Source organism: Chanodichthys erythropterus, chromosome 8, assembly GCF_024489055.1.
Source record: "Chanodichthys erythropterus isolate Z2021 chromosome 8, ASM2448905v1, whole genome shotgun sequence".
Lineage (NCBI taxonomy): Eukaryota > Metazoa > Chordata > Actinopteri > Cypriniformes > Xenocyprididae > Chanodichthys > Chanodichthys erythropterus.
In genome coordinates this window covers 1,481,557-1,496,246 of record NC_090228.1, presented here as the reverse complement: position 1 = coordinate 1,496,246, position 14,690 = coordinate 1,481,557, and the positions used below count along the sequence as shown (strand labels likewise).

Here is a 14,690-nt window from a genome sequence, read left to right as displayed (position 1 = left end):
GACACCTTAGACTTACAGTATACTACATCTTGTGAAAAAGCATTCTTGGGCACCTTTAAGGTTCTAAAGCTTGTAACCATAAACTAACATTCTCTGAATGACAATCCAATGAGAACCATGCTAAAACTAACATGACTAAAATGCATAAACTTAGTTTTCCAGAATGTTCTGGGAACCAAAATTGTTAGCTGAGAATCTGCCTGTCACTGCTAAATGGATCCGAACTGCTGAGGACAAGTAGTTCTACATAATTCTGTTGTATACGCTGAGCAGTTCGCATCTAAAGACAGCAACTGCTGTCACGGCGCAAAACTCCCGATCCGCGTTCGGCAGGCTCAATCTCTCACACCTTACGCTCTTCTGAAACCCACCTCAACAGCGGCACATTGCTGTAACTTAACGTTCAGCAGAACTCTCAGCACTTTCCTCGTGACTACGAGGACAATCCTCCTCAGAGGTTTCTCTGTAAGGTCCTATATGAGAGAAAAGACAAATGCAGATTTACCATTGTGTTCAATTAAAGGTGTCGTAGAATGTCTTTTCAAAAGATGTAATTTAAGTCTAAGGTGTCTCCTTAATGTGTCTGTGAAGTTTCAGCTCAAAATACCACATAGATTTTTTTTAATGTTTTTTTTTAACTGCCTATTTTGGGGCATCATTAACTATGCGCTGATTCAGGCTGCGGCCCCTTTAAATCTCTTGCTCCCCACCCTCCCCTGAGCTCTCGACTATAATATACAGTGCATAAACAAAGTTTACACAGCTAAAATAACCCTCAAATGGATCTTTACAAAGTGTTCATCATGCATACTGCATGCATGGATCGGATCATGTAAGTATGGTATTTATTTGGATGTTTACATTTGATTCTGAATGAGTTTGATAGCGCTCCGTGGCTAAAGCTAACATTACACGCTGTTGGAGAGATTTATAAAGAATGAAGTTGTGTTTATGAATTATACAGACTGCAAGTGTTTAAAAATGAAAATAGCGATGGCTCTTGTCTCCGTGAATACAATAAGAAACGATGGTAACTTTAACCACATTTAACAGTACATTAGCAACATGCTAACGAAACATTTAGAAAGACAATTTACAAAAATATCACTAAAAATATCATGGATCATGGATCATGTCAGTTATTATTGCTCCATCTGCCATTTTTCGCTGTTGTTCTTGCTTGTTTACCTAGTCTGATGATTCAGCTGTGCACAGATCCAGACGTTCTGCTCTTGTCTAATGCCTTGAACATGGGCTGGCATATGCAAATATTGGGGTCATCCATATTAATGACCCCGACTGTTACGTAACAGTCGGTGTTATGTTGAGATTGCAATGGAGTATGAAACTCACTGTATGTCATTTCCATGTACTGAACTCTTGTTATTCAACTATGCCAAGGTAAATTCAATTTTTAATTCTAGGGCACCTTTAAAAGTTTTCCATGCTAAAAAACTTTATTGTATCCCATGTTTGGGAAACAAGTTTAGTTCATTATTAAAAAATGTTTTGACCTGGTAATGTTTATCCAAACTCTCTGGTGACGTATGCAGGATTCTCCAATCAGGAAGTGCGCTTAAACTCCGCCCCTGCCGAGCTCACACTAAATCTGCATACACTTTTGAGTGCCATGACCACATCAAAACACCCAATCAACAACCAATCAAACATAGAACCACCATAAATGTTTTCTTTTTCGATAACTTGTTGCACTCAGATGTACGTCACAATATGGAAGAAAAGATAATCTTCATAAAACATAAATGGAGTAAAGAACCAAAGTGAATCTTTCAGACACACCAGAACCAATGGCATCTAATGTTGACTTCAAACCTGCTGAAATGTGTCTTTTTATGGTTATGCAATCACTGAAAAGTTGCAATCAATAATCAGAAATCCATTTTCTAGATCCTCACGCCCTGCTATTGTCTGAATATTGCGCACAAGTCGTACAGACTGCGTTTTTGTGCTTTTTCGGGGTTTGACAGACTCGGTCACTATGAACTGTGATTAATTATTGTCCGAACAGAAACGATGGCATATTTAAGACTCTGAAGTAATAGTAGCAAGTACCTTTGGTCACTGGCATTGCCCTTCAGACAGATCGCATGAATCAGGAGATTTGCTGAGGTCCAGTGCTGGTGCTGTGTGGTCCGTCTCGAGTGCCAGCGCCTCTCAAACACTTCTCGCTTTGATCCGAAACTTTGACTTTCTTCTTCCCGTGATCCGCGTCCTACTCCACTTTTACCTGCTTCTTCCTAATAAATTCACCTGGCAGTGACGGTGGGATTTTGCAGCCAACACATTTGTGTAGCGCTCCTCAACGAACTACTTTCTTTCCAGACGAAACACATAAGAGCAATTTTGACCCGGAGGTCAGTCGAATTCCTGAGCCCTTTTTCCTCTTCAGAGGTAAATGGCTGTGGTTTCTGTGGAAGGCAGGTATTTTATACTCATACCAGGCATCCCACTTTAAACACATCCGTCTTTTTGAAGGCATGAAAAAGAAGATGGATGTTATGAGGTCAGTTCAGGGCCTACCGTTACATGTTCCTCTGCTCGCCAGTCCAACAGAAACGATGGCTACTTTAATAATCACACGCTCGCAGGGAAAGTGAACGAGTTTGTTTTCCTGTTGGCTGGCATGAGATAGCCGAGCTTTTTCAGACTGACAGAAAGATAAAATGGAGTACAAACTGCAGGACAGCAACAAAATCAAGGTGCAAACCACATTTGGAACAATGGAATTTTCATTTATGGGTGAACTGTTGCTTTAACACCACAACATCACTTCCGTTTCCCCCCGAAACACATTATGTGCAAACAACTGAAAGATCATTTGATGAAATTTGTATGCTACAAACTAAAACTATATATAACTGCATATAATTGGATCTTGTCCGACTCGAGGAAAGGCTCTTTTATAACCGGATAACACATGCTAAGTTGCACTCGACTGGAAAAATTCATTAGCAAGATTCGATATTGCCCATCAAAGCCGAGAGAAGATGCAATATGTTGCGCATTTAAAAGAGCCTTTGCTTTATTACAGCACTGAATTGAGAAGAATTATACAGTTAAAATGCTTCCACATGTGTGCATTCACAGTTTGTTGTGGAGACAGAGCTGAAATAGACAGATATGGAACGCATTTCAGCAAACTACAATGAGACGTTTTTTAAAGAAGCCTCTTTGAAGGGCCGTAATTAAGACCAGTCTGTGCTAATTGAATTAGCCCAAGATGCTCCTGATTACTTCTCGCCCACTACAAAGAGGAAGTTGTCACTTTATATGTATTTTAAATTGCTGTAATAGAAACAAGTCTAGTGATATTATCTGAGGCTGTATTTAATGTTCTATATGATATTCTACAAATCAATATTTTCAACTCATTTCAATAAAATATGTTAACTAAAAAAAACTTGTTTTCATGAAATTAAATAAGATGTATATCTATATAACTATACAGACATATATAAAAAAACAATAACTAAGAAGAAGATAATAATTTTGTCCATATAATGAAAGTCACTGAGGTCCAAAAACAACAATGACTTTCATTGCATAGACAAAAACAACAACAAAAAAGATGTTAATGCCACTAAATATCATTGATGGTCAAGATGCATGAGCTAAATTGTGATTTTTAGGTAATAAAGCTCTGAATTTGAGCCCGTTCCTCACGCAAAGTGTAGGATGATAATATTTCTTTACAGCGTATTTACTTACATTGCATATAAACAAGCTTTCTGCTGAACATCTTTTGTGTTCTGCATTAAATCATGCAAACCTGGAATAGCATGAGGATGAATAATGGATGACAGAAATGTGTGTGTGTGTGTGTGTGAACCCTTTAATTTTTGGTACTCTTGCAGCCAAATGTAGGACCAAATCTTATTTTGAGATTTTATGGTTTACAACCACTTCCAAGAATCTCAAATCCCTACTGGATCTGCAGTCCTTCCCACTCGACCCAGATACATGTCTGCATTTCTCTTTGAGCGCTGGAGTTTAGCGTGTTCATCTGACTTCCACAACGCTCCACATGGAACTGTCTTAAACATATATGCTGGAAGATCCAAAGTCTGTAATTAATTTGTGGTGATCGCTCTTGCTATTAATAGCCGGTGATGTGTCCGATTTGCTTTGTGCGGCAGAGAGTCGAGGGCGGAACACAATCCAGGACGAAGCTTCTCATGTAGAGCCAGGCATTCAACAACACTTAACTTTCTCTCTCCCTAATGCTTGTCTTTGGCATCCCTGGCTCGTATCACGGTTAATGTAACAGTCTATTTATTGTGCATTGTTTGGCTTGTGTCGCGCATGTCAGCATGAATTCTCCAGTGGAGATTTTTGTTGGTGGGGCGCGGCCTCATCTGTGCTGGAAAACTCAGTGAATGGCATCTTCCTCCATGGGCCAACTACATCTTGGCTGTTTCCCGAGCACAGCGAGTGGAATAATGGGGCTGGAATTACAAAACTGCGCTGCGTCTTAATCGCCTTCGTGTAAGACGGCACAAGAAAAACTTTACACTTCACAAACACTGTAAATATCGCTTGGGGAGGCCAAAACTGTGCTCTGAAAAGTGACAAGTCAAGTCAAATCACTGTTATTATCATTGCTTATATTTAAGGTTATAGATTTTAGGCCTGAAACACAAATACGTGAATGCACACCCAACTTCACGGTACTTTAGGTTGCAGAAGTAGTGATCATTTTTTCCCCATACAGATTATTACCAAAGAATAAACGTATGGGGCGGGACTTGGTTCCATGCATCAGTTGATTGGTTGTTGAGATATGGGCGTGGCACTCAGGTGTATGCAGATGAGCGTGAGCTTGAAGGAGTTTAAGACTACTAAATGATTGATGTCACCAGAGATTTATGAAATTTAGTAACAAACTTATTGACTTTAACTAACTTACAAGTGCTCAGTCAGATCCTCTTCAAACTGATGACAGTAAATGACAAGAAAATGATCTTAAAATCTGCTATTTTAATTGTACTGGACAACAAGACAATACTGAAGAAAAACTTTTTTTGTAGAGCCACACATTATCTCTAGAAAATGTTAAAAACCTAGGAGACGACTTTAAGCGATCTGACAGAACTGCCGGATTATTAATGCATTTGCTGAAAATGTCACCGGCCTCATTCTTCACAGATTAGCTGTGAGGTTTCCAGGGCTTTGTGGGAGGAAAACAGAACAATGATGCTGTTTAGTTCCAGAACACAGTGATGAGATACTCTCTGTGTGGCCCACTTTTGAAATTGGGCTCGACGTGTTTTGCATGACGCTTCCCAAAGGAAAGAAAACTCACAAATGAGACCTCTTAAATATCTCACTTGTTGCCTATAAACAGCAATGAGATTAAATACAGAGCTGCTTCTCAGATGTTTCTCCTGAGAAAATGACCCCTCAACAAATCTCAGATCTGCCAGAGATCGCAATATGAGCTTAAACATTTCTCATTAAATGATCTGAGCTGCTTTCCACAGCTCTAGTATACTTCAGCTTTGATGCGAATGCTTAGCGCACGAACACAGGCACTCGACACATGCGCACTAGAAAGTTTCATCCTTGTTCAGTGTCTGCGCTATTCCTTTCCAGAAGTTATCACTGATAAAAATGTCTTTAAACTACAGTTGCGGGTATCAACGCTCATCAACGTGGCCGTCTAATGTTTTTGCCATCTCCAGCGGTGAAATAACAGGCCTGGGCGAATGCGCAGCTGTGCACTTTGTATGTGCATTTAGAACAATCTGACTGCGTTTATAATGTATGCATAAAAAACTAAAAAATTACACAATATGCACTACAACTATGCACCATTCCAGCTAACAAAAATATGTTCTATGAACATTTTACTGATGTTCCCATTAAGTTATAAAAACTTTTTCTGAATGTTCTCTAAGCATTCAAAGCATCAATGTTTTATCATATATTTTTTTTTTTGTCTTGGTTATGTAATCGTCAAGTAGACATTCAATTTGTCATTTTGCAAACATTACTTTTGAATGTTCTGAAACAATAGCAACATTTAAAAATTCCTCTTTCTTCAAGAAATAGATGCACATCACAAACTGTTCCAACACCCGACGTGTTACCATGCCCCATGATGCTCCCACGCCAACACTGTGTACACAGGGGATTCCCTGAGGGCCAGACAGACTGTGCTGGATAATGCTTTAATGACAGGGAACACCACATACAGCGAGGCCCAGACCAGCAGCGCAGCGTGTGTGTGTGTGTGTGTGTGTGGCTGCTGTGGTTGCTGTTTCACAGCTCTGAGCATTCACTGCGTCTTTCACTGGCCAGCGTTTCCACTGCAGGGCTGCGATCACTGACGCATGCGATCTTTCCCGCCGGTCACTCCTGCTGTCTGCGATCTGCAGCTCTGGAGGAGGAGTGAACTGTAAATGTCACATCTGTCTGAAATAGAATAAACTCTTTTTATCGAGTCGCATATAGAGATGAGTCACTCCCACCCCCACCGATGACTTTACGACGAATAATTTTAAATTTAGTTCCGTGGCATTTGTATTGACTTTTTTTGATAGAAGCGAGCACGGGTCACGCCAAATCCACAGTGACATTTGGCTTGTTTGGGCTTGGAGTGGACCTTTAGAACTAGAAACCAAATTTATGCAAATACGCAAACATAGACGCAAATGCAGTTTAGAAAATTTCGCAATTCTGGAGTTGATGTTTGGATTTTTTTTTTTTAAGATTTATTTTTGCTGTTTTTGCCTTTATTATGATAGGAAAGTAAACAGACAGGAATCGAAGTGAGAGGGGAATAGGATCGGGAATGGTCTGTGAGGCAGGACTCAAACTCGGTTGCCCGAAGTGCAACGGTGCAATATGTTGGTGCTGCCCACGAGGCTATCGGCACTGACAATATTTGGATTTTTAATCTCAGTTTAAGTTTTAATGGTGCATAATTAGTTTTTAGACTAGAACATTTTTTATAATTTTAGGAAAAAAGCTAGTGTTAAGGTCCGTTCATCTTAAGAAAGATAACTAGAACTATATTAGCGTCCACACCAAAGCACAATATTGTTCCGTTTATAATAAGAGCGCTGCAGTTTTATCGTCTAGCGCTTTAAATGTACAAGCTTGTTAAAATCTGGTGGATTCTGATTGGCTGTCAATGTTTTTATCATTCAACAACTAAAAAAAAATAATTCTGAAAGTGATTTCAGTTATATTTTTCATCTGTGTCGTTGTGGTGTAGACTATTCTCATTAGAACGATTTCTGAAACTTTTTCTTTTAAGGTTCATTTTTATTTTACTTCAGTATTAACTTTAGCTTACATCTCTTATGCACCACAAATTGTTCCATCTGCCTGTATCGACACACACGGCACTTTATCAGAAAATGCAACAAGTAAGTTATGTTTGGTTATATATATTACATGTTAAATGGATATCTTGCTTAATTAGGAGTTTTTTTTTACATACTACATGGTTATTTATTTGCAAATCTTTTTCCTTTAAATAATGAAAATATAAGTTTTCATCTTTGCTATAGATTTTCATAACAGTAAGAAACCTCGGTCCTCAAGATCGGCGATAGAGTTTCCTTCACGTGCCATTAAACTTGGTGTGTTATTATAAAGGTTTCCGCTATAAATATGCAACATTCTCAGTAAGACTCTCTCAAAATGTCACTCTTCCACAATAGTTGACCTGCATAAATAGAAAGAAAACTGCAGAAAATGTATGTAGCGCGCCTAACGTTCTGAGAAACAACAGAGAAGAGGTGTGAACCAGATACCGAACACTTATGACTGTCTCCTGACTCAAGTTACGAAAGAGTTTCTGCTGAAGCATCTATGCAAAAAGAACAGAAGCTCTTCCATTAACTGGGCCTCCAAAAGTTCATCTGTCACATCTATTAGAATAAATGAGGTGAAAAATGGCCTCTAACAGCAGCCTGCAGACATGCGTTTGGACATACTTGACACCTGAGACCAATTTCCACCTTCTATTGGACGAGGCGTCTCAATGCAGCTCTGCCAGAGCCGAGTCAGTCTGTTAGCGAGGAACCGCATGCTAAAGTCTATTCACATTAGGAGATACAGCTACTGAAGTCTGAAAGATTTAGAAACTAGTGATGCATCAAAATTCATTTTTTTACCGAAACCAAAATTTCCCCGTATTCTCCATTATTGCAGCTCCACTTTTCCCAGTCTGTCAGTAACGCTCTGTTTAGTTCCTGTCTCTATGAAGCCCCTCCTTCTGAAACGCACAATGTGCTCTGATTGGTCGGCTGAAGCAGTGTGTTGTGATTGGTGTTTGAGAAACGTCCCGCCCCTTATCATAACCGCCAGTTTCAACACACTACTAACTAACTCAACAAGGCCCTGGGCGGGAATTATTGAAATGTGACGTGTTCGTTCCCGGAAGTAAACTCAAGACTACAATGGAGGCGTTTCAGGGAGTTCAGAAACACTGACACTGATATAGAGAAGAACTTTGCAGAGCTTTTTCATGCTCAAACTGCAACATTACACACTAAAGAACACAGAATAGGTCCTCTTTAATGCAAACTATAACTTGTTTTGCTGAAATGTAACCGTATTTAAACGGGTGATATGTTGCGATGCAATTTTTCAAACCTAATGTGAAGGGCTCCATAGGAATGAATTGTTTCAGTTCAAAAGCTTATCGTGTGAAAATTGCACTGTACAAATTTCAGCATAAACACATCAGGGTCACGCAGTCATTAGGGTGTCAAAGCGTTACTCGAACCATAACCCACTCTCTTCTGTCTCTCACACTCTGTCTGTCTGTCTCTCTAAAGCTCCAACCCTTGATTACGCTAAACCTCAGCCATCACCACAAATGCCCTGCGCTCTGCCAACAAACACAGGCTAGAGTTCTGTCAGTCTGGGCCTTATTTTTGCCCTACTGTAAACTGTGTGATGAGGGCGGGATTCCGTGCGGCCGTGCTGATGTCATGGGCTTGCGTTTGGACCCGACTCAGACCTCTGATGGACTAGTGCGGGGGAACGACGGGGCTAAAAAGGGATGGTTATACATGTGCTCAGAATAGAGTAGGAGAGATGTGAATGTTGTGTGGATAAATGTGGGCTCTTGTGGGTCACACTGGTTCTAAGTTGCCGCTAAGTGGATATGTATCATCTGTCGTCTTTTTCCCAGACGTCTGCCATCTATATCAGCCAGACATATCTAGATGAATCCCATCCACGAGTCATACTGCATCAAAATTAAATATAGAAACAATTGGAAAAATATAAATAATATTTTGCATATATATATATATATATATATATATATATATATATATATATATATATATATATATATATATATATATATATATGACCCTTAACGTTATGATGGTCTTAAAATACTGTAGGTATTATTTTTCAATGACAAATGAACAAATAATATATAATATCTAATTATGTATATGTAATTATATTTATATACTTTAACAAATGTATTGCTCATTGTTAGGTAATGCATTAACCAACAATATTTATATTTTTTGCATTGTGACTTTATTTTCATAATTAAGCATAATGAAAATGCAAAAAAAAATCGTGAAAGTTCTAATAACACCAGTGGTGAAACGATTCAATTTCTTGTTAATTCTCTCTGTTTGTGGCTCACTGCATGTGTTTATTGGGTCTCAGTTAGAAAGTGACCATGCAAACCATCTCCTGTGTATGTGTGTGTAGGTGTGTTTATTTATGTGCGTGTGGTTTGCGTGTGTATGTGTGTGGGTATTTGTTTTTTGTGTGCATGAAGAGTGTATGTGGGTTTGTTTGGGTGTCATGTGTGTTTACTTCAAGTCTGTGGTGATGGTTTGAAACCAGTAGATTTTGTTTAATTGTACCGCAGATGAAAAAACATATCTGACTCAATATGGCAGCCTTTTCTCTCTCTACAGATGGGCCGCACTGAGCAAAAGATCAGCATTTGTTCAATGTCAGGTGTCAGTCTGTAGAGATCATTATCATTTTGGATTGGTAGAACAATGTAGAAACTGGGATGCAAAAATGTGCAACATTTTGACTAACTAAATATAATTTTAACACTGAATAAATATCTTTTCATCAGTTTAGATACTTATTATTAATCACTCAAACCCCTTTTTCTAAATCTCTCCGTCGGTCTTGCACATGCGCCATGTTTGTAGTTTTTATACACGTAGTATACTACGATTTGGGACACACTAATTCTAGTTCTGAATACTATTCATGAAGGGGAGTACAAACCCAATTCCAAAAAACTGTACACTGGGACACTATACAAATTGTGAATAAAAAAGGAATACAATAATTTACAAATATTAAACTTATATTTTATTCACAATAGAATATAGATAACATATCAAATGTTGAAAGTGAGACATTTTGAAATGTCATGCCAAATATTGGCTCATTTTGGATTTCATGAGAGCTACACATTCCAAAAAAGTTGGGACAGGTGGAGGCCGGAAAAGTTAAATGTACATATAAGGAACAGCTGGAGGACCAATTTGCAACTTATTAGGTCAATTGGCAAACATGATTGGGTATAGAAAGAGCCTCTCAGAGTGGCAGTGTCTCTCAGAAGTCAAGATGGGCAGAGGATCACCAATTCCCCCAATGCTGCGGCCAAAAATAGTGGAGCAATATCAGAAAGGAGTTTCTCAGAGAAAAATTGCAAAGAGTTTGAAGTTATCATCATCTACATCATCTAGCTTTCCTGTAGCTCAGTGGTTAGAGCATGGCACTAGCAGTGCCAAGGTCATGGGTTCGATCCCAGGGATTGCACATAGTCAGATACAAATGTGTAGTATAATGCAATGTAAGTCGCTTTGGATAAAAGCGTCTGCCAAATGCATAAATGTAAATGTAAATGTAAATGTACAGTGCATAATATCATCCAAAGATTCAGAGAATCTGGAACAATCTCTGTGCGTAAGGGTCAAGGCCGGAAAACCATACTGGATGCCCGTGATCTTCGGGCCCTTAGACGGCACTGCATCACATACAGGAATGCTACTGTAATGGAAATCACAACATGGGCTCAGGAATACTTCCAGAAAACATTGTCGTGAACACAATCCACAGTGCCATTCGCCGTTGCCGGCTAAAACTCTATAGGTCAAAAAAGAAGCCATATCTAAACATGATCCAGAAGCGCAGGCGTTTTCTCTGGGCCGAGGCTCATTTAAAATGGACTGTGGCAAAGTGGAAAACTGTTCTGTGGTCAGACGAATCAAAATTTGAAGTACTTTTTGGAAAACTGGGACGCCATGTCATCCGGACTAAATAGCACAAGGACAACCCAAGTTGTTATCAGCGCTCAGTTCAGAAGCCTGCATCTCTGAAGGTATGGGGTTGCATGAGTGCGTGTGGCATGGGCAGCTTACACATCTGGAAAGGCACCATCAATGCTGAAAGGTATATCCAAGTTCTAGAACAACATATGCTCCCATCCAGACGTCGTCTCTTTCAGGGAAGACCTTGCATTTTCCAACATGACAATGCCAGACCATATACTGCATCAATTACAACATCATGAGTCCCCAGACGTTTGCAGACTGTTATAAAAAGAAGAGGGGATGCCACACAGTGGTAAACATGGCCTTGTCCCAACTTTTTTGAGATGTGTTGATCCCATGAGATTAATTTTCTCAGTTTAAACATTTGATATGTCATCTGTGGTATTCTGAATAAAATATTGAAATTTGAAACTTCCACATCATTGCATTCTGTTTTTATTCACAATTTGTACAGTGTCCCAACTTTTTTGGAATTGGGTTTATATGTGAATTGGGACGCAGCACTAGTTTCCTGTTTTTTTATTTCATTTTGTTTCCTCACTTGCTAAGCATGTTCTCATTGTATATGATTGACCTGTTTGTAGTTTGAGTCATCATTATCCTGTGTATTTATGCTCCTTAGTTTCTTCATCTGCATGGCAATAATATAATAATTGCCCAAACATAAGAGTGATGAACACTTTTGAAAGGTAAAAGTACCCCAGTCTGAGTCTGAGAAGCCACTGTTGATTATGGTTTTTGTGTCGTTTGCTATTTGTTGTGCTGACTTGGGAATTTAAAGCTTCTGGTGCCAAATAAAATCCACCCACTCAACAACACAATGACACAATAAGGCACCAGAGGTTCAGATTTAGTGTATACTGTAGCCCTTTTCTGTCTCATAAGGGTCTCTTTAGCATACAGACACACTCTGCAGTGATAAACAGTGAGTGCGCGGGTTCGAGAGACCCCACAGATATCGGCTCAGGCACACACAGCTGTGTTCAATTGCAGTTGTAGGGTGGGGGGCGGCTGATGGTCTGACGAAGCGTCAGCAAGACGATCTGTTTTTCCGCGGAGACGCCCAGTGTCAACAGACTGGCTGTCTCTCCCACACACACACCGTTCACACAACCCGGGGAATCACAGAGAAGCCACTTCATATTAATGACTGTAAGAAAAAAGATTCAATAGGGTTCTATACAGAAGCCTAGAGTTCTTACTCAATTTTAAAGCCAAAAAGGTTCCAAATAAGGAGAAATGTCTTAATATGCCCCTTTACAAAGTCTTGATTTTGTTTCAGGGCTCTATTAGAATATTTGAATGTTCAAAAAACATATTATTTTTCATATATTCTCCATTGTTGCAGCTCCTCTCTTCCCAGTCTCCCAGTAACGCTCTCTTTAGTTCCTGTCTCCATTCTTCTGAAAAGCACAATGTCCTTTATCCCGTCCTTTATTCAATGTAAACATTTACATGATTTTCTGTAAAACTGCTTTGAAACAATGTGTAAAGTGCTATTAAAAAAATGCACCATATTGACTGGCAAGTAAATATCTACCTAGCAACCTTCCTGAGCACCAAAGAAAAAGAAAAACTTCACAAGTTCAAATTCATTTCAGCTGTAAAGCAGAAGACAACAGTGTCATTATTCAGATCGAGACGGTTCAGTGTTGATTCAGTTCAGTTCAATAACAGATGCTGGAGATGTCATTATTCAGCTCAATTCAGTTCAAATTTTGCTCTCAGTTGATAGAGTCAGTGCAGCTAAATCAATAATATTACTGAATATTTATTGTCTTTACTGATGTGTACACTAAAACTCTTGAACATTCCAACAAAAAGCAATGTGGCATTTTTGAGTTTGCTTTGCCAGCGGGGTGTAAAGCCGTCTGTACTTTGCAGTAATAACTCATTGCCTTTCGGGTGGGGTGGTTATTTCAACTTAATCAAGTTGTTTAAAATACAGTTGTGCGCTAGGCGACAGGGCAGCTATTTTGACGCCAGGGATATTCACTGGGACGGTTCTGCTCTATAAAGTGCTTCCCCTGCTCAGTTTAATGGAGGAAATCAGACTCAGCTTGAACAGAACGCAGCCCAACTTAATTCACCTAATTGTGCTGTTTTTTTTCTCCATGTTACCCACTCGACATGCAGTTGTACTCATTATTTTTGCCTCCGTTTGAGTGGCTGTGTGGAGGAAACATGGCCCTGAGAAAACCACATCATAAAACACAGTGAAAAAAAGCGCAGTAAAATACGACTTCAGTCAACCTCTCCCTCGCCACTTTGGGTTTTTTACTGCGCTGATTTGTCTGCAAAGCAAACAAATACATTTAAAATCTAATTTCACAAGTTCATTATTTTTTAACATTAGCAAAGAATTCTTTAACTACCAATTCTGCACAAATTAACATGTTGAAAGTGTTACTCTTACCATAATGAGCGTCAAGAATCACCGATCAATTTGTCCAAGTACCCATGAGAACTGAAGCCATTAGCCTAACTCATGCCTCGGTGTCTGTCGTGAAGTGTAATTTAGCGAATGTCTTCTGCAACAAAATAGAAATACTGTTAATGTTTTGACCAATCTACAAAAGTCAACATATATACTTACAGTGAAAATGTACCAATGTCAGCACGCCCAAGTCAAATGTTAAACTTTAAAGAGAATTTTTTATAGACATTTATTATAAACCATCAAAACAAAGTGTTAGCAGATATTAAGTTTAATGACTGCTAGTTGACATGTAGTTACAAAGTTACTTATTGTCAGTAGAATGTCTAAAGTGGACTATTAAAGGTGCCCTAGAATCGAATATTGAATTTATCTTAGTATAGTTGAATAACAAGAGTTCAGTACATGGAACTCAAACTCCATTGTTTCCTCCTTCTTATATAAATCTCATTTGTTTAAAAGACCTCCGAAGAACAGGCGAATCTCAACATAACACCGACTGTTATGTAACAGTCGGGATCATTAATATGTACGACCCCAATATTTGCATATGCCAGCCCATGTTCAAGGCATTAGACAAGGAAAGGCAGTATTAACGTCTGGATCTGTGCACAGCTGAATCAACAAGCAAGAACAACAGCGGAAAATGACAGATGGAGCAATAATAACTGACATGATCCATGATATCATGATATTTTTACTGATATTTGTGAATTGTCTTTCTAAATGTTTCGTTAGCATGTTGCTAATGTACTGTTAAATGTGGTTAAAGTTACCATCGTTTCTTACTGTATTCACGGAGACAAGAGCCGTCGCTATTTCATTTTTAAACACTTGCAGTCTGTATAATTCATAAACACAACTTCATTCTTTATAAATCTCTCCAACAGTGTGTAATGTTAGCTTTAGCCACGGAGCGCTATCAAACTCATTCAGAATCA

At 38.9% G+C, this 14,690-nt stretch overlaps 1 protein-coding gene across 1 annotated transcript in view; it reads right to left on the bottom strand.

The window, feature by feature from the left end:
• pthlha (parathyroid hormone-like hormone a) overlaps positions 1–13,774 on the bottom strand; it is a 32,406-nt gene extending 18,632 nt beyond the window's left edge. The window contains exon 1 of the mRNA XM_067390795.1: positions 13,729–13,774. The gene's annotated coding sequence lies outside the window, so the exon portion shown is untranslated. The remainder of the gene's footprint in view (positions 1–13,728) is intronic.
• Between the last annotated feature and the right edge of the window lie 916 nt (positions 13,775–14,690).